The sequence below is a fragment of the Pipistrellus kuhlii genome, unplaced genomic scaffold (genome assembly GCF_014108245.1).
Source record: "Pipistrellus kuhlii isolate mPipKuh1 unplaced genomic scaffold, mPipKuh1.p scaffold_m20_p_3, whole genome shotgun sequence".
NCBI lineage: Eukaryota > Metazoa > Chordata > Mammalia > Chiroptera > Vespertilionidae > Pipistrellus > Pipistrellus kuhlii.
Window position 1 is genome coordinate 76,296,161 of NW_023425529.1, and position 19,206 is coordinate 76,315,366.

A 19,206-nucleotide genomic window follows, 5' to 3' on the forward strand; every position below is an offset into this window, starting at 1 on the left:
AGGAACATTTTTATTGGTCAGATATGGACTCAGACCAGTCTGGAAGTGAGCTAGGCCAGAGTATTTATTCATTTTAGATTGGCTGAAAATTAATAAACTATATTCAGATGTACAAGAAAAATTTGAATATTTATTTTTTAATTTTTAAAAATCTCACTTTCACCAACTGTGGATGGAAGGAATTTGAATTTACTAATTGTCATTTTTTTAACTTTCTCTATTTAAGCAGTCTCTTTCTTTTTTCTTTCTTTTTTTTTTTAAGTCTGCTGACTTTTTTTTTTTTTTAAATATATTTTATTGGTTTTTTTGAGAGAGAAACATCGACAGGCTGCCTCTTACACAACCGCCACAGGGGATGTGCCTGCAACCAACATACATGCCCTTGACCGGAATCAAACTTGGGACCTTTCAGTCCGCAGACCGACACTCTACCACTGAGCCAAACCGATTTCAGCTAAGCAGTCTCTTTCAATTCACATGATTCCTTTAGTTTCCAGAGTTTAATTCCCTCACCATTATCTTCCACAAGATGGTATCTGGGTTGGGGGACATATATCTTCCTGGTGTCAGGGGATTGAGGTAAGGAAGGAGTGGCTAGTAAGATCTGTAACTTGGTTCTTTTGTTCATTCTGATAACTTCTTGATTAATCCCTGTGGCTTCTGAGTTTCTGGCCTCTTATCTCTGGGGTGGTGATGTTAAATTCTCAATGATTTAACTCACACCATCTCTGGCTGGCTTTGTGTAACTCTGATATTTGGCAATGACTCCAAAACAAATCCCTGCTAGGGTGGTTGACTCTGGAGTAACAACACTAAGGTCAAATGCCTGGAGTATAGTCAGGAGGAGGAGAAGGGACCTAGATGAGTTTCAGTATTAGTCTCCTACCATTGCTGTAACAAATTGCTACAAATTGAGTGGCTTAAAACAGGAAAGCTTCATTATCTTTCCGTTCTGGAGCTCAGAAACCACAAAAGAGTTTCACTGGGTTGAAATCAAGGAGTCAGCAGAGCTTCATTCCTTCGGAAGCTCTAAGAGACCATTCATCCTCCTGCCTCTTTCAGGTTCTAGAGATGCCGCGTCTCTTCAGCCCACCATCTTCAAAGCCAGCAGTGGCCAGCCTCATAGCACATCACTCTGACACTGACACCTATGCTTCCTTCTCCCACTTTTAAGAACCCTGTGATTACATTAGTTCCACCCAGATAAGCTAGGGTGTCTCCCTGTTTTAATGTCAGCTGTGGCACCCGTAAGTCCATCAGCTACCTTAACTCCTCATTGCCACCAAATCTAACATACTTACAACTTCTGGGATTGAAAAAGTCTACATCTTTGAAAAGCCATTATTCTGCCTACAACAGTTTACAAAACTGTTTTGTTGAACTAGAAGCTCATAGAAATAAAATCTCTAAATGTGTGTTTGATTAGAAGAAACTCTGCCTTTTAAATCTATGATTTCTAATATGTTTGACAGAAAGTTTTCAAAAATCAAGTATAGCCATGCCACATGGTATCTCTTAATTTATATCTAACATTAGAGACTTAAACTTTCTACTTTTAAGCTTTTAGGATCCAGTTAGGAAGGTGAATTGAGATACGATCATTAGTAGTATAATTAAGTTGTTACATCACCAAATTGTGAACTCAATGCTCCTTTGGAAGCCAGGGAAAATAAAGTTATAATGACTTTTCTCTGCGTCTGGTTAATGCTTTTTTCTGGGAAAAGTCTTTGGAGTAACTTACAAAGTACACTGAGAAATTTGCTTGTGGCTATGTGGGTTGCTCTTCCCAGAAGTGATGTGAACGAATCCGGGCAACCAAGAGAGGGAAGGCATGAGAGCTCAAAGTCTACATTATTTCTCTGAACATCATGATCATGACTCAGAGTGGAATCCTTAAATGATTCATAATCTCATTTTGCCACTTTGGAAATAAAAATTAAAAGATGAATATCTAAGTAGCAAAGCAGTTGTGCTGTTGTGCTGGATCATGGATCGCAATCACTGACAACACTTCCCTAACTGTCTGATGTAATTTTGTCCATGAACATCATGAGGGTCCTTATCAATGCTGACTCCCCTCTGTCCACCTTTTCTTTCCTGCTTCTCAATTATATTTCCCTTTACTGCTCCTTCAATCACTTTGCAACAAATGCAAACGTGTTATTTTTCTATTACACATGTGCATGTGTATCCATGTGTTTAGTGTTTAAAACATATGCTGTCCATACAGATGGTGACTGAAAAGAACAAGGAAGTAAACAAAAGAAGGCAATTTCTGTTATTTTTAGACTAGAGGCCCAGTGCGCAAAATTTGTGCAATGGGGGGAGGGGGGAGGGATCCCTCAGCCCAGTCTGCACCCTCTCCAATCTGGGACCCCCCTTCAAGGGAAGTCCGACTGCCTGTTTAGGCCCACAGAGATTGAGTCTAAATGAGAAGTCGAACATCCCTCTCATAATTCAGGACTGCTAGCTCCCAACTGCTCACTTGCCTGCCTTCCTGATTGCCCTAACAGCTTCTGCCTCCAGCCTGATCACCCCTAACCACTCCCATGCCAACCTGATTGATGTCTAACTGCTCCCCTGCCAGCCTGTTTGCCCCCAACTTTCCTCTTCTGCCAGCCTGGTCACCCCTAACTGCTCTTCCCTACAGGGTTGATCACCTCCAACTGCCCTCCCTTGCAGACCTGGTCCCTCTCAACTGCCCTCCCCTACTTGCCTGATCACCCACAACTGCCCTCCCCTGCTGGCCATCTTGTGGTGGCCATCTTGTGTCCACATGGGAGCAAGATCTTTGGCCACATGGGGGCAGCCATCTTGTGTGTTGGAGTGATGGTCATCTGCATATTACTCTTTTATAGATAGAATAGAGGTCTGGTGCACCCATGGGGGCCAGCTGGTTTGCTCTGAAGGGTGTCCCAGATCAGGGTGAGGGTTCCCTTGGGGCGTGGGGCAGCCTGAGTGAGGGGCCTGTGGTGGTTTGAAGGCCAGCCACGCCCCCTAGTGACCCAAGAGGAGGCCCTGGAATCTGGGATTTATGTATCTTCTGCAATTGAAACTTTGTAGCCTTGAGTGGAGGCCTGGGCCACCCAGGGCAAGTGGAAAGCTGTGCTTCTTTCATTGCTGGGGGCAACTCTAGCCTGCTCTTTCCAGCTCCGTGGCTGCCTCCATTTCTCTTGAGATTTATCTTCTATAATTGAAACTTTGTATCCTTGAGTGCAGGCCTAGGCCTGCTATGGAAAGGATACAAACTTTCAATTATAGAAGCTTTGCTTCCTTTGTTGCCAGGGAAACCCAAGCCTCTCAACTGCTCTCTGTAACTGCAGTCACCTTGGCTAGGGTTAATTTGCATGCTTGCTCTGATTGGCTGGTGGGCGTGGCTGGTGGGTGTAGTTTGAGAGAAGTGATGGTTAATTTGCATATTACTCTTTTATTAGGTAAGGCTCATAGTTCAATTTATTAGGATTTTTGCTTACTTCCACTTTGGCATAAGGAATACTCTTATAGTACATATTTGGGAAACATTCCTTTATAAAAAGGGCAAAGTATTATTTAAATATAATTAACATATGGTTTAATTTGAGCCTTATACCTCCCTTTCTCAATGCCAAATATCACTTTTGGTCTAAGAATATTACAAAATGTGGAAAGGAAAAGATAACACCGAGAAAGGAGTCAGAGTTCAAATATAAATGAAATTTCCTGGTCTCCCTGTCCCATTTTTTTTTATTGAATTGGTGAAAAATGTCCAAGATACTATTCTGTATTTGAATTCTAATGTTCAAGGTCTAATCAGGTTTCTTTAAACGCATCCAATTGTATATGCAGGGCTCCATCAGTAGTTTATTTTAATGCCTTGTTTCTTAAAGGAGTCTTTTATGGTCATGATACCCAGATAAATTCACCAGTTTACCATTCTTAACAAATATAATAATGATTACTAACATTTTAGTGATTTACAATATAGAAGCCTTTTCAATTTGACCTGATGCTTATTAAAACTAAGTGAAATACAAACTATAGAAATTCTGGCTTCAGAAACAAAACCTTTGCTTCCATATTCCATGACTTCCCAGCTCTACCATTCTTGAAATAAGCAATATTGTCACTCACGTTTTCCATATCCCTTTCCACCACCCCCAACTCACTTCAGATTTTTCTCTTATGTAGCACCCATAAGTACTTGGGCTTTGCTCTCAGCATGTTACCTACCAGTCTCAGTAATTACTCTTTTGTTCCTCTCATAGCACCTATTTCAATTAGCCTTTTTAAATTTTATTTTGTTATTTTTTTTGTTTGTGTGTATATATATCCACCAACAATGACAACCATGCTTGCTATTTATGTTGTTATCATTGTAGTGCCTGCAGACTCTATCACAATGTTCTTTACAGGGTAGGAGGTTTTAAAAAATATATATTTTATTGATTTCAGAGAGGAAGGGAGAGGGAGAGAGAGAAAAAAAACACACAAATGATGAGAGAATCATCAAGGCTGCCTCCTGCACATTCCCTACTAGGGATTGAGCCTACAACCTGGGCATGTGCCCCAACCGGATATTGAATCTCAACCTCCTGGTTCATAGCTCAATGTTCAACCACTGAGACACTCCAATCTGGCCAAAATTTCATAATTTATACTTGCATTGATATAATAGTACGAATTTGCATCAAGCTTAACTACCCAACAAAGAAGCAAATTAAAATTAAATCATTAAACAATTATCTCCTTGAAATAAAGGTTCCTTTTAGTTTTGGTATCATAATTTTACACAGCTTACTATCAAAATAATTGTCTCAGAAATAGATAATTTCTAATTATTAATAATAAATAATTCCTAAGTGCTAATGTAAGATTCATTATTGTATTGTATTGTATTGTATTGTATGATCTAATTCTCTCTCTTATTTATAACTCTTATCCCAATCAAAAATAAAGTGAAGAATTTGCCTGTTAAACTTATGTGAGCATTTTGGATGAAACCTTAAAAATTTTTAATTTTCACATTGTGGAAATTATAGTAATTTTTTAAAATGACATTATACTTTTTGATTCAAATTTGAGAAAATATATTATACAAAATTAAAATTATATATTTTACAAATTCTAACACATTTCCAAACAATGTGATAAATATTATCATGTATTTTTCAAGCAAATCTCCCTTCATTTTCATGCCTAGACAGTATTTATTTTGAAGAAAATAATCTAGATACTCAGAAATCATTACTTCATTAAAAAAATATATTGTTTTTCAATAGATGGACAGTCTGATATGACCAAAGAAGGCTTTTAAGACATCATGCTTAGAGTAAACATAGCCAATCCCAAAACAAACCCTAGCTCAGTCTGCTAAAAGGAATTTTTTAAGTGACTGTTTTTAAACTTCATTAACTCTAATTTTCCATTTCACCAGTAACAATACTTTATAGTTCTGAAGACTGTCTGGCCTAAGATATCTGTGTAACCCACTAGCATTTACAGAACCCAGGACTACAGATGTGATTTTCCCTCATTTGCTTGCTAAAAATAATGTGGTGCTTACCACAACTGCAGTTTTCTGGGTTCAGAATCCAACCTAGAGAATGTCATTTGGTTTTCTAATTTGGTCCAGATGTAAAAATGAAACAATTTTTCTTTCTTTCTCTTCCTTTTCTCTTCCCCCATCCCCATACTCTCTCTTCCTCCATTCCTTCCTTTCTTCTTTTTTTGCTTCCTCTTTTCCTTCCTTCCTTCATTCCTCATTCATATTCTTTCTCTCTTATCAATCATTCTTTGGACACACATAGCAAAATGAAATAACTTTGTTGTAAACTGATTTTCAATATCAGAATTTCTGCTAGCACACTCTGTCTCAATCAGATATCTGTGGAGATTTATAAGGAGTAATAAAGACTTTACTAAATGTACTAATATTGTGTCACCTTGAACATATTTTTCCCCCTTCTAATATCCAAGTTACTCCTTCAGATTCCTCTTGCAGAACACAAGTTACAAATCATCTCTATTAATTGGACTTTTCCCAAACACTCCAAATTAAGGAAAAGGAGATACATAAAAGCAACTAGTTTTCACAGTTTTGAACAATAATTCAGAACTTGAGTAGTTAGTTATGTAGGAAAGTATTGAGACTAACCAATTGCTCTTCTTTGATCAAGCATCCATTTATGCACTTAATCTATTGTTCAGTCAAATATGTGTCTCAAATTAACCTATGTTCTTGGCATATAGGAACAAACAAGACTGACAAGGAGCTTATCTATTTGGAGTGGAAAAGATAATAAACAAGAAAATGAGATCATCTTAGAAAAATAATTTAAGTATTATGAAAAAGAAAAAAAGTAACTGGGATGGAAAGTGAGGAAAATACACATTGCTTCATAAATCATGGTCTTGGGAATGGCATTAGAGCATAGATTGAAGTATCCCAGACAGTGGGAATAGAACGTATAAGTGTCCTGAAGTAGGGCAAGCATGGCATGTTAGTGCTGAGCATTGGACAAGGAATTGTACAGCCGTATAGATTATGTTGTAGAAGTGGGAATTGAATGGAAGTGGAGTAAAGAAAGGGAGAGGGTGGAAGTAGGAAAATCACTCTTAATATCTCACATCCAAGGTGAGATATGATGGTGTGGATTTGTTGCTACTGATGAAAAAGGGACAGATTGAGGATATATTTTGGATATTATGCTAGTGGTATTTGCTGATAGATTATGAAAATGCTTCCCAGATTTTTCATGAACAAATCAATGACTTTACTATATTGACTAGAAACAACCTTCATTCGTTTCAACATGAAGAGAATGGAAATAATATTGTTATCTCAGACAACAAAAGTACATTTGAAAACTTTACAATCTTTTAATCAATGTCACCCCAATAAACTTAATTAAAAAAAAAACTAAAAATATCTAGACATTTTTTTAAAGCTTGCTCTACTCACTTGTGTTTATTCCTTCTTAATTAAAATTAACAAATTTTTATTAACTACCTTTACACCAAGATATTAGGGAAATAAATAAGAGTGCACATAAATATTTCCTAAATTAATCAAAATTCTGAAAATTTTGTTTTCTTTCTTTTGAAGTTTAATTCTGTAGAGCGGTCCAAGGCAGGTATAATTGCTTTCTCTTTTTGACAGATTATTTGTTGTTGTTTGTGTCACATTATGCTTTTATGATTGTTTATATGTGTCTGTGCAATGTTATGGTCATTTTTGAAATTCAAGTACTTCATCAGGCAGGTTTATTTTATTAATATTATTCAAAATGGGTTTATTTTCATTAATATTATTTTTATTATTTATTGTTTTATGTATTACATATGTTTCCTTTTTCTCCCATTGACCTCTTCTTAGCCACTGCCTTCCTTTCCCCCTCTCCCCCCCATACATGCCCTCACCCCCCTACTGTCTGTGTCCATTGGTTATGCTTATATGCATGCATACAAGTCCTTTGGTTGATCTTTTATGCCCCCAACCCTCCTTTGCCTTCCCTCTGAGGTTTGACTGTCAATCTGGATCTATTTTTGTTCATCAGTTTATGTTATTTATTACATTCCACAAATGAGTGAGATAGTGTTATATTTATCTTTCTCTGATTGGTTATTTTGCTTAGCATAATGCTCTCCAGGTCCATCCATGCTCTTGCAAATGGTAAGAGTTCTTTCTATTTTATTGCAACATAGTATTCCATTGTGTAGATGTACCACAGTTTTTTAATCCACTCATCTGATCATTAATATATTTTTAATTAATGTCAGAGTGGAAAGGAAAAGGAAAAAGAGAAAATAATTTATCAGCTGCTTCTTGCATGTCCACCACTGGGGATCAAGCTCACAACTGGGCATGTGCCTTGACCAGGAATCAAACTATAACCTCCTGGTTCCTAGTTTGACACTCAACCACTGAGCACACTGGCTGGGCTTTTCATTAATTTTTGATACTCTATGGGCTTCCTTTTTAGCAGCAGATTCAAATCCTCAACTCAGAGAATGTTTCCCCTTCTTTGAGTAATACTCTGCACTATTCGAATTAGTTCTTTAAAAAAAAAATTAAGTACCCATTGGTTGGTTTTCTCATTCTGTTCTTATTTGTCACCACAGCTCATTTCTTTGTCTTTTTCATTTGCCTTCTTTCTGCAGTGTTGATTTTTCTTTTCACTGTTTCTGAAATGTATTATTTTTCTCATGATGTATTTCTATTTCTTTAAACTCTCCCTATTGTTTAGCTCTCTATTTCCCTCTATCTTATATTGATACATATTATTTTTTCACTATTTATTTCAAGCATAAATATAATTTTTAAAAATTTGTTTTGTATATAAATGGTTTTCAAGTAGTGCCTCCACACCACTCACAACTTTAATTCTCCTTTTTATTTTATGTTACAGGATATTTTATTATTTACATACAAGAGGCCAGATGCATAATATTTGTGCATGGGGGGGGCGGTGTCCCCTCAGCCCCTTGGTGGATGTCCGACTATCATAGATTCAGTGGATGTCCTATGGATCAAGCCTAAACTGGCAGTTGGACATCCCTCTCACAATCTGGGAACACTAGCTACTAACTGCTCACCTGCCTGCCTGATCTCACCTAACTTCCCCCTGTGCTGGCCTGGCCACCTCATTATCCCCTCTGCAGGTGAAGTCACCCCCAACAACCCCACCCCCACTGGCCTGGTTGCCCACAACTGCCCCCCTCTGCCAGTCTGATTACCCCCAACTTCCCCCCTGCAGGCTTGGTAGCCCCATGCAGCCTGCTGCTCAGTTGTTTGGTTGCCCCTCATTAACCCCCTGCTGGTCTGGTTGTCCTACACAGCCTGCTGCTTAGCCTTTTTTTTGCCCTTCACTAACCCCCTGCCAGTCTGGTTGCCCCACACAGCTGTTCAGTCATTCATTCGGTTATTTCAGTTGTGAAATAATCTTATATATATATAGCTTTTTATATGTATAGAATAGTATATCAGTTAATTGTCCTAAGTAGCTTTTATGGTAGATGTGCTTATTATTATTCCCAATTTTAAGCTTAAGGTGATAAACTGATATGCTTCATATCACACAACTTGTAAACAAGAAAGCAGAGACCACAGGTCACTCTGACCACAGGCTTTTCCTCTCTATGGTTGTTCTCCACTGCCTTGGAAGCTGATTTAGAGTCTGTGGCTACAGCCCAGGCTTCCCCATAGGCTGTCTGGACCCCAGAGCACACTCTCCCTCAGCTTTGAAACCTGAGCCTGCAGTAGCTCCACAGCTCTACCTCTGAAATGCTCTGTTCTGACCCATTCATGTAGCAAGAACGTGAAACTTTATGATGGTGAAAATAATCTTAAGTCAATTCAGACTACTATAATAAAACTAGAGGCCATGTGCACAAAATCGTGCACTGGTCGGGTCCCTTGGCCTGGCTGGTGATCAAAGCCTATTGAGAAAGAGCTAGCCAGAGGGAGGGATCCTAGGAGATTGGCCAGCTGCCGTCCCCACAGTTGGGCTGATGAGGAGGCTGGCAGGGAGGGGGGAAGTGATGCAGGAGTTTGGCTGGAGGGGAGGATAGGGATGGTGGGAAGTTGGGTGGCTGTGGGAGGTTGACTGTGGGAGCTCACTAACCACATAGAAGCAGCTCCTGCATTGAGTGTCTGCCCCCTGGGGGCCAGTGCATGTCATTGGGAATGGTTGACTAGTCCTTCTGGTTGTTCATTCATAATGGTCACTTAGGCTTTTATTACAATATATAGATACCATAGACTGGGTGGTTATAAACAAAATACATTTATTTATTATAGTTCTGGAGGCTGCAAATTCAAAACCAGGCCCCCAGCACAACTGGGTTATAATACAGACCCTCTTCGAGGTTGCAGATGGCCAATTTCCCATTGTGTCCTCACATTTCAGAGAACAGAGCAAAGCAAGATCTCTGGAGACGCTAATCCTACTCAAGGCTCTACCCTCATTACCATTATCTTATGGTAATTATCTCCCAAAGACCTCACCTCCTAATACTGTCCCATTGGGAATAAGGGTTTCAACATATGAATTTTGGGGTGTCACAAACATTCAGGCCATAACAAGGATAGAATCCTATATAGTAAAGAGGCACTGTGCAAATTGACCATCACCCCTACACACAAGATGGCCACACCCATGGGGTCACAAGATGGCCACCACAAGATGGCTGGCAGGGGAGGGCAGTTAGGGGTGACCAGGCCTGCAGGGAAAGGCACTTGGGGGCAACCGGGTCTGCAGGGAAGAGAGGGCAATTGGAAATGACCAGGCTTGCAGGGAAGGGCAGTTGGAGGGGACCAGGTCTTCAGGGGAAGGCAGTTGGGGGCAATTGAGTTGGCAGGGGAGCAGTTAGGTGTCTATTAGGCTGGCAGGGGAACAGTTAGGGGACAATCAGGCAGGCAGGCAAGTTGTTGGGAGCCAGCAGTCCCAGATTGTGAGAGGGATGTCCAACTGCCAGTTTAGGCCCAATCCCCCGAGGGGTCCCAGATTGAAGAGGGTGTAGGCTGGGTTTAGGGACCACCCCGCCCCTGTGCACGAATTTTGTACACCAGGCCTCTAGTTGATAAATGAGAGAGTATGGGAATGAAAGGGTAGAGGGGATACCATTAAAAATCTGGAGCAGGAAAAGAGAATTTTTGCTTTCCCAACTCTTGTTAGAAACTCAATTCTTTGTCCCATGTTAATGGTTTAAAGCCATTTTTAATCTCATCTGTCTATGAAGCCATTTTACATTACTTATTTCTTGCTTTTTTAAAAAAAATAAGTATACAAAAAATTGCACTGTTGGTTGTAAAACAGCAATGAGATTATATTAGTAAATATACTTGCCAACCAAAAGTTTTCATATCACTGCAAAATAGCATTGTTATTATTATTATTTATTATTATTATTATTATTATTATTATTGCTAACACAAGAAAAAACAGAGAAAGAATATTAACTAATGTATATTAACCCAATTTATTATGAAAATCATTTTGATATGTATTTCCAAGTCATTATGTTATATATCTTAAATTTCTATAATGTTATATGTCCATTACACGTTAATAAAACTGGGAAAAATAAACAACGACACCAAATTGGCTTGCTACTTTCTAGAGATAGAAAGTGTCAAAGTCAAGGAATTCTAGCAACCTATGAAAAGAGTAATGACATTATTTCCAACTTTTCCCAACTAGATCCTTGGGCATTGTTTCTGAGAAAAGAGTTGAAAAGCGGACACTGGAGGTCAGGAGTGAATGGAGGCTTTGTAAACATGACGGCTACTTTTAAACCCGGGGTCCATTGTACATCTCACTCCCGAGTAGCTGCAGTTCCGGAACTAGCTTTGCCTTCCAGAGGTCTACTAACTCTATTTTAGGGAAATAGGTTTCTAATATATTTACAATTGAGAGTTGCTGAAGTTAGAAAAGAAATACCTTAGGGAAAAAATCATTTATTAGTCCAGATGGCATGAGAAAGATCTTAAACACAATAACAGTGTCCAGAAACATCTGGTCTCCTAAGCTCTGTTTATCATTCCCTAGACCTCCGTAAAAGCTTTGTGATCTGTAGGTGGCCTGGTATTTCTTACAGTGTTCCAGATGTTCTTTTCTGAAGTCAAGGACAGCCACAGGAAATTTTTCTAACATTATAATTCTTAATCATGAACAGGTACACAATGCTTTTAACTTTCATTTCCTCTCAGAGCCATCTCAGATATTATCTTTTCACTCATTTTTAAAGTTTATTGAAATAATATCTCACTTTCACATCCTGCAGTTTTTATTACAGGGAAGAAAATATACATTCCTTGATTTTAATTTTCTCCAGATCTAGCATAGTTCCTGTGACAACCCAAGTTCCCAATAAATATGTGAAATAAAGGAATAAATGAATTAATAATTATATTAATTAAATTTTATTTTCTCTCAAGAGCCTGTTAATATTGCAAGAGGATGCCCACCTACCTTCATATCCCAACCCAGCATGCACACATAGCTATTGTGTGAAAAGATAGGAAAAAGTCAATTATTTCAACAGAAATATTTTATATTTTTTTACATATTAATGCCACATCAAGTGACCATATGGATTGTTTATAAATTTATGACCAATACAAGTTATTAGAGAATTGTCTATGTTAGGATTCCATGGAATAGTGGCCTAGCTGTGAAATTCATATGTGTCCATGGTTTTCCAGTGAAATGTGCTAGTACAGTGCCTGAGATCCACTGCGACTCTGCAGTTTCAGCGATATGCTTCCTACTATATTTGGAACAGGACTGTCTATTCATAACTGTCAAACCACCAGCAAGTTATCAACCCACATGTAAGGCAAGCTGCACTTTGGTTAATGTGAGCTCTTGTGGGAAACAGAAACTAGATTCTTTTTATACAATTTTAAACTCATAAGAGAAAAACAGAGATTTTAAAAAAACAATAAAATCCTTTCTCCTCAGGAGGTTTTTCTTTCTTCGTGTTGCTCAAGTAAGAACTGTTTTGGAAATGCTGACAGGATCTCTGAAAAGGCTTTGGACAGGGGGAACATATAATATGTTTATTTATCTTAGAAACCACAAGAACATTGCAAAGGCCAGAACTGGCCCTGTAAAAATGTGTTGCTAACACTGTACAGTATGATTGCTTAGTCTGAGTTATGTTAAGTCATTTATGTGCTGATAAAGAAGGACAATCTATATTCTGGCATCTTCCAGATTTATCCCTACAACCCCACCCTCTCCCTGGAGCTCCAGATGCCTAGATCCAAAAAGCCTCCTTCAAACGTCCAGATGGAGATTGAAGAGGCTTCTCAAAAGGAGCACATCCACAATTAAATTGTTGATTTCCATCCCCTCCACTTCAACCTCCTCACAGTCTTCCCATCTCAGTCACTGTATCCTTCCCGTGGCTCAGGCCAAAATGCTTGGAAGAAGAATCTCTGTCTTTATTGTTTCTCTCTCATGCCCCATTTGACTTCTCAGACATCCTTGTCCACTTGTATCTTCAAAGTACTTCTACGTTGTGACTTTTTTTCACCACCTCCTCTGCTACCATCCAGGTCAAAACCATTATTATCTCTGCCTTGATTATTGTAGTGACATTCTAAATATCTCTCATGGGACCATCGCTGTCCCTCCACAATCCATACAGTCAGAATATTATTTCATAGACAGTTCAAGCAAGTCATTCCTCTGCTGAGAACCCACCAATAGCTTCCTGTCATATTCAGAGGAAAAGGCCATCTTTAACACGCCCTAAAATGCTCGCAAGATTTAGGTTCTCATCACCTCTCTGACCTCATGTTACATTTTGCCTCTCCTTCCTCAATTTACACTGTTTGCATTTACCCTTTCTGCTGTTTACTAGAATCTTCTGCACATCTTCCTCATTAGAGATCTTTCTTTTGGTTGTGCTCCCTTCAGTCTTTAATATCTCTGCTCAAATGTCACTTTATCTGAAGGATTTTCTTCTGACGGTCCTATATAAAACCGCAGACCCCACCCTCTCACGTTCCTATTTCTCAGTCCTGCTTTACTTTCCTCCATTTTACTTGTCTGCCTTGGAAGGCTCCTCTCCTGTGACCGGGCGAGACATTGTTCTCTGCGCATTAAGGAGGAGTCTTGAACCAGGCCGTTTTGGAACTTCGTATGATGGGGAGACTGTTGCATACAGTGTTTTTAGCTTACTCACGGGATTTGGTGTTTCTTTGTTTGTGTGGAAGAAAAGGCCCTGAGATTCTGTATCTGCAGCTGCAATGAACTGTGGAATGAAGGAGTTCCTTGGAATAGTATTACAGAAAAGGAGGGAAGAAAAAAGAAAAGAAAGATAATAGTCACAGTTCAGTACACTGACTGAACCAGAAGGCAAGTGGAGATCCACAGTATGCATGATTTATGTGATGAGTACAACAGCAAGTTTCATTGCTGGATCAAGATCATTGAAGAGGAATGCATTAAAAGAGCATAAATACCATGTTCTCAAAAATTTGGGTCTGGTAAATTGACTGCCCTTCAGGCAGACATGATTACAGCCTAAGTTGCATGAATGTATGAAGGGGGCTTACCCAACCGCATAGGGCCAGAAGTAAATTAACATTTTCTAACTTCTTTTTGCAAACTACACAGGATCAAACAAAAGCGTTAGTAAAAATAAGAACAAAAATAAATATTCATTTTTATAAAGATAAAAAGTGTTCATGGCATATATAATACCTTAATATAAAAAAGTTTTTAATTAAGTGTTCATGGTTGAATTGTGTCCCTCCAAAAGATATGTTGCAGATGTGACCCGTAGTGCCTTTGAATAAGACTATTTTAAAATAGATCAAGTTAAGATGATCTATTTAAGAAAATGATCAAGTTAGGATACAGTCTTACTGAAGTGAGGTGGAGACTAACCCCAAAATAGGTATGGTCCTTATAAGAAGAGGAGAATAGACACAGACACACACGACGAGAAGAGAGAAGGCCATGTGGCGATAGAGGCAGAGGTTAGAGTGACGTCACAAACCTGGAACGGTCAGAAGCCAGAAGAAGCAAGGAAGGATTCTCCCCTAGAGGGAGCATTGTTCCATCAACACCTTGATTTTGAACTTTATGTCTCTAGAAATGTGAGAGTATAAACTTATATCATTTTAAGCCATTTCAGCTTGTGGAACTTTGTTATAATAGCTCTAGAAAATGATAATGGTGGTAGTTTCTCACAGGGGCCAAGCAGTGGGGCACAAAAGACAGACAGGGAACATTAAATAATGGGAGGGCTCCATTGTTTTGTTCCTCAAACAGCAGCAACATTCCTGGCAGCTTGTTTGAAATACAAAATCTCAGATTGCATAGTCCTAACGACCTAATACCCTTTGAAATTATTGCAGCTCTAACTATGCATCCTGGGGAATAACAGCAACAGCACCACTATATTGGAATCTTTCTCAGGTGCCTGGCTCTGATAAAAGAATCACACCGAATGTCAACAAACTTAATTCGCACACCAACCTATAAGGAATGTACTGTTATTATTCCCATTTTACAGACAGGGAAATAAGTCACAAGCAGGCTAAGTTAACTTTCCAAAGTCATGCAAATAGCAATTATTGAATTAAGGTAATGAGCCACCTGGATCTTTATTTCACATGAAAGAAGATATAGATAGATAGATACAGATATAGATATAGATTATATAGATATAGATATAGATTATATAGATAGATATAGATATAGATATAGATATAGGCATATACTTGAAAGAGGGATGCTAAAAGGTCAGTCCTCTATCTCCTGTTGATCCTGAAACAAAATTAGAAATAACTTTGCTGCTTCAAAAGGTATGTTGCAAGATCTGTCTTGGAGATGAAAGTCCAAAATAGTATTCCCTATCCTTCTATGCCCACCTATCCCTCACTCAGTTGTAAAGTAAGCAGCATGGTAACTGCAAGCTTTTCCCCTACAGGAGGAAACATGCAATATGGAGGAGGAAGGGCTAGAGAAAAAAGGTGCAGCATTTCAGGTCCTGTTTGGAAAAAAATAAAACTAGCGAAGACATGGACCTTAAACACTTGGATGCCTTCTAATAGAAACCTTCTCTTCACTTTGAGTGTAGGATCTTTGGGATTGTAAGAGAGAAGACAGTTTCTCCCTCTATTGAACATTCTAGAAAATTGATATTTGGGATTCAGCAATTCTGTGGAAAGAGGAGAAAGGATGGCTCCTCCTAGTGCTGTCCTCAGCTCTGTGTATATCATCTCTGGCTGTGAACTATTGCCTGGGCTTCATAGAAAGCAAAGTATCTGAGTAAGCACTCCTTTATGCCAGCCCCTCAGAGAAGACTTGCCCAGGCACACCTCTGGGTCTTTGAACTTACTCTCTGCCTGGAGCAGCCCCTTTCCCTGTTGAACTCTTACACTCATTAAAGACACCTCAACCATCCCCCCTCTCAGTGAAGTCTCCCATGTTTCTCTGTGTGTATTCTGCTTCCTTAGCAAAACTGATAACCCTTTCCATGAACTCTGCTGTAACTTGCTTATATTACTATGATAAAATTTATCCTTTCATATTTATATTATTTGCTTATATGACTGTGTCCTTTAAGATCCCTTAAAGTCAAAAGAGGCATCTTATTTATAATTATATCCCCGATATGCAGCACAGGCTTAGTAAATATTTTTGCATGAATAGAAATCCACTTTGTATTATGGAAGTCATATTTAAACTCATTGGGAGTATTTATAATGTGATATTCAATGTGATATCAAGTAACTATACAAGGCTACTAACTTTAAATGCATTGAAATTAGATAAAATTTAAAATGTTATTTAGTTCTATCACATTTTTAATGCTCCATAAACATGTGCAGTTAATGGATATTGGACACTTTTACATTGATACAGAACATTTTCAAAAGTAAACAGTGTTACTGTAGAATATTTTCTATTTGTTACAAATGAATTCACCATTTTTGAAATGTAATAGCACTAATTGCAGCTGGTGGGATTACCCATTATTTTACAGCTCTGCACAATATTTCAAAAAAAAATACTGTGAATGTTCATTGATGTACATTGTTAGACACGAGTACATTCTTTCTAAAGTACCAGAAGGCAACACATTGAAGTGATGGAAGAGTTGTCTTTCTTACTTATAAGCTGTGTATCCATGGAAAAATTACTTGACCACTCTCGGGCTTCCTTTGCCTTTCTGTAAAAGGGACATTGAATAACTATACATAACCCTTAGGACTATTGTAAGTGTTAAATAAGTTAAGATGGTATTCAATGAAAGGACAGTTATTATATTGAAGGTACCTGAACCTCAAGGCTCTGGCCTATTAACACAATGCTAAAGAACTGCTAAGAACCATGAATATATTCCCTTCCTAGTGTTTTAAGACTTCTTCCTTTGGTTTTGACAATGCTATGAATTGTATAAACTATTCCAAAAGTTAAGGCCAAACCTAAATGGATCAGCACACATCAGGGTTACAATACTGACTCTATGCTTCCTATATATCTCAATTTCATCATCTGTGAAATGGGAATAGAATATTCCTGTGGGATTTTTGTGATAAATAAATGCCTGGTCCAAAAAGAGCCTAGCATAGAAGATGGCAGTTCGTATATCCTGAAAAAACTCCAGAAACAAATATCTATTGTTGTTTTCATTTTTCCACTAGGAGCTATGTATAGCTTATTGAATGAATGAATAAATGAATGAACGAATTATGCTAAATCAATAATTAGCCTTCCTTGTTACTGCCTGATACAAGCCTATGAATAAATATCACCAATAAAATAATTTCATGAAAGTCCAGCTAAGTTAAATAGCTAATACATAGCTCTGTACATTTGTGGCAGTAACTGGTAAAAAGAAAAATATGACTTTAAAAGCTTAGAGCTCTGTGCATCAATTCCCATGATTCTCATTATTCAAATATTATTTTTGTTTTCTGCCAAATTTTTGCATAATACATAAATGACCATGTAGGTTTTCTGTTTATACTTTTTTAATATGAACCATTCTTATTTAAATGAGTAAACTTTGCTTTAGTCAAAGCCATTATAAAAATAGCCTCGTGTTCAGAATGGAAAACCAGATTCAGCTAATCATCTGACAAAGTTTCATCAAATATATGATTTTTTATTCATTAGGACTTCTGATTAATACAAAAAAAGTATAAAGTAACTGTGGTTCAGAAAATGTGCCTGGGATAACATATGATGTGAGTGTAATTCTTATCTTAGGCTGGTAGAATTTGTTCACTATCCCTATGATTATAATTAGAATGCTTGAGCTGGTTATTCCTCAAGTGCCTCAACCAGATCCATTTTCCTCTCTTTTCTGGTCTGCTCCAGGACAAGACTTTATCTACCTGGCTTTCTTCATGGTTGTCTTTCCTTTAGTTTGAACAGTGGGAGGATATGTATTAGGAAAAGTAGATGTCCTGCTTCAGTACCTCACCTCTGGCAGATGTTGTGTTCCTTCAGGGACATGGCTCCCTGGGCAGGAATGTCCGCCATAGCTGTCCTTTCACTTGGCTCCAGAAAAACAATTTCTTCCCCTGTTCATTCGGCTATGTGGTGGGAATGGCTTTCCACCAGTGGCTAGTCTCTGGGTGCCTCACCATCCCTTGTTTGATGCAATAAACTCTGCACACCCTATAATAGTCCCTTCACAAAGTTATTTTCATGTGAATTCTCTGGCGGTAAATTCAGTTTTCTAGCAAATCCTGCCTTGTACAAAGAAACAGAGAAAAAGCTCTGTTGCCAGGTCTTTATCAGGTATTTAAATACAGGAAAGTTATTTCTACTAATTTAAGTTTACATTTCTACGAAATAGGAGTAAAAATATTTGCTCATTGACACTACAGTGTTGTGAAGTTTGTATGTAATAAGCAGAGAGAATCTCATGACTTTTCCTGGAAATATCGTGCTAATGTTCTTTCTGTCCCAAACGAAATAAATAATGGGGGAGATCTCTATTTTGCAACCATAAGAGAAGCCAGCCAGAAAATGCAATGAAAGAACTGCTGAGACACTCAGATCAAACTGGAGCTAACGGTTCACCTAACAGCAGGACTATTTTGTATTGCTATTATTATTATTATTATTATTATTATTATTATTATTAGTTTAGTTTAAAGCAGTTCGGATTCAGTTTTCAGTATATACAACCATAAAACATCCAACATTGTAGAAGAAACAAACTGTCTTCCCATGTTTACTTATTAGATGCTGATGGCATAAATACACTTTTTGATAAATATTTACTCTTGGTAAATCATCCCATTCCCTAAGCTTGTTGAATGGTCTGCTTTGATACTTGTTTCTAAACTCTGCAGAAAAAAATTCTAAAATCAATAGAAGGTTTAACTAGATGCAATAAATATTTCTAATATGTCTAGTAATTATAGAAATATTCAGGTAAGTAGCCTAATTATATACATGGGAGTTTTAAAGCTGAATTAGTATCTTAGTAACTATAAAATATCAGTTTTCTAGACCACTCAGAAAAAGTCAGTTTTGTGTTTTATCAACGTGACATTGAATATAGATAACTTAAGTCACAATACACAAATGTTAAAGGGCAGGAGAAGAGTAAACATCTAAGAACTTGAAACAAGGTGCTATTTATATCAAGAAAACAATGTCTACTTTTTAAGAAAATTAAGTTTAGGAAGGTTTACAATTACACTTTTATACCATAGTAATATTTTGAATGTGAACTTGTGAA

General features: G+C 37.8%; 1 long non-coding RNA gene across 1 annotated transcript; it reads left to right on the forward strand.

The window, feature by feature from the left end:
- Positions 1-1,571: 1,571 nt before the first annotated feature.
- On the forward strand, positions 1,572-18,563 carry LOC123653215. The gene is made up of 3 exons (XR_006742889.1): positions 1,572-1,582; positions 6,093-6,099; positions 18,516-18,563. It is a non-coding gene; the product is annotated as an uncharacterized LOC123653215 (long non-coding RNA).
- The last annotated feature ends 643 nt before the right edge of the window (positions 18,564-19,206 follow it).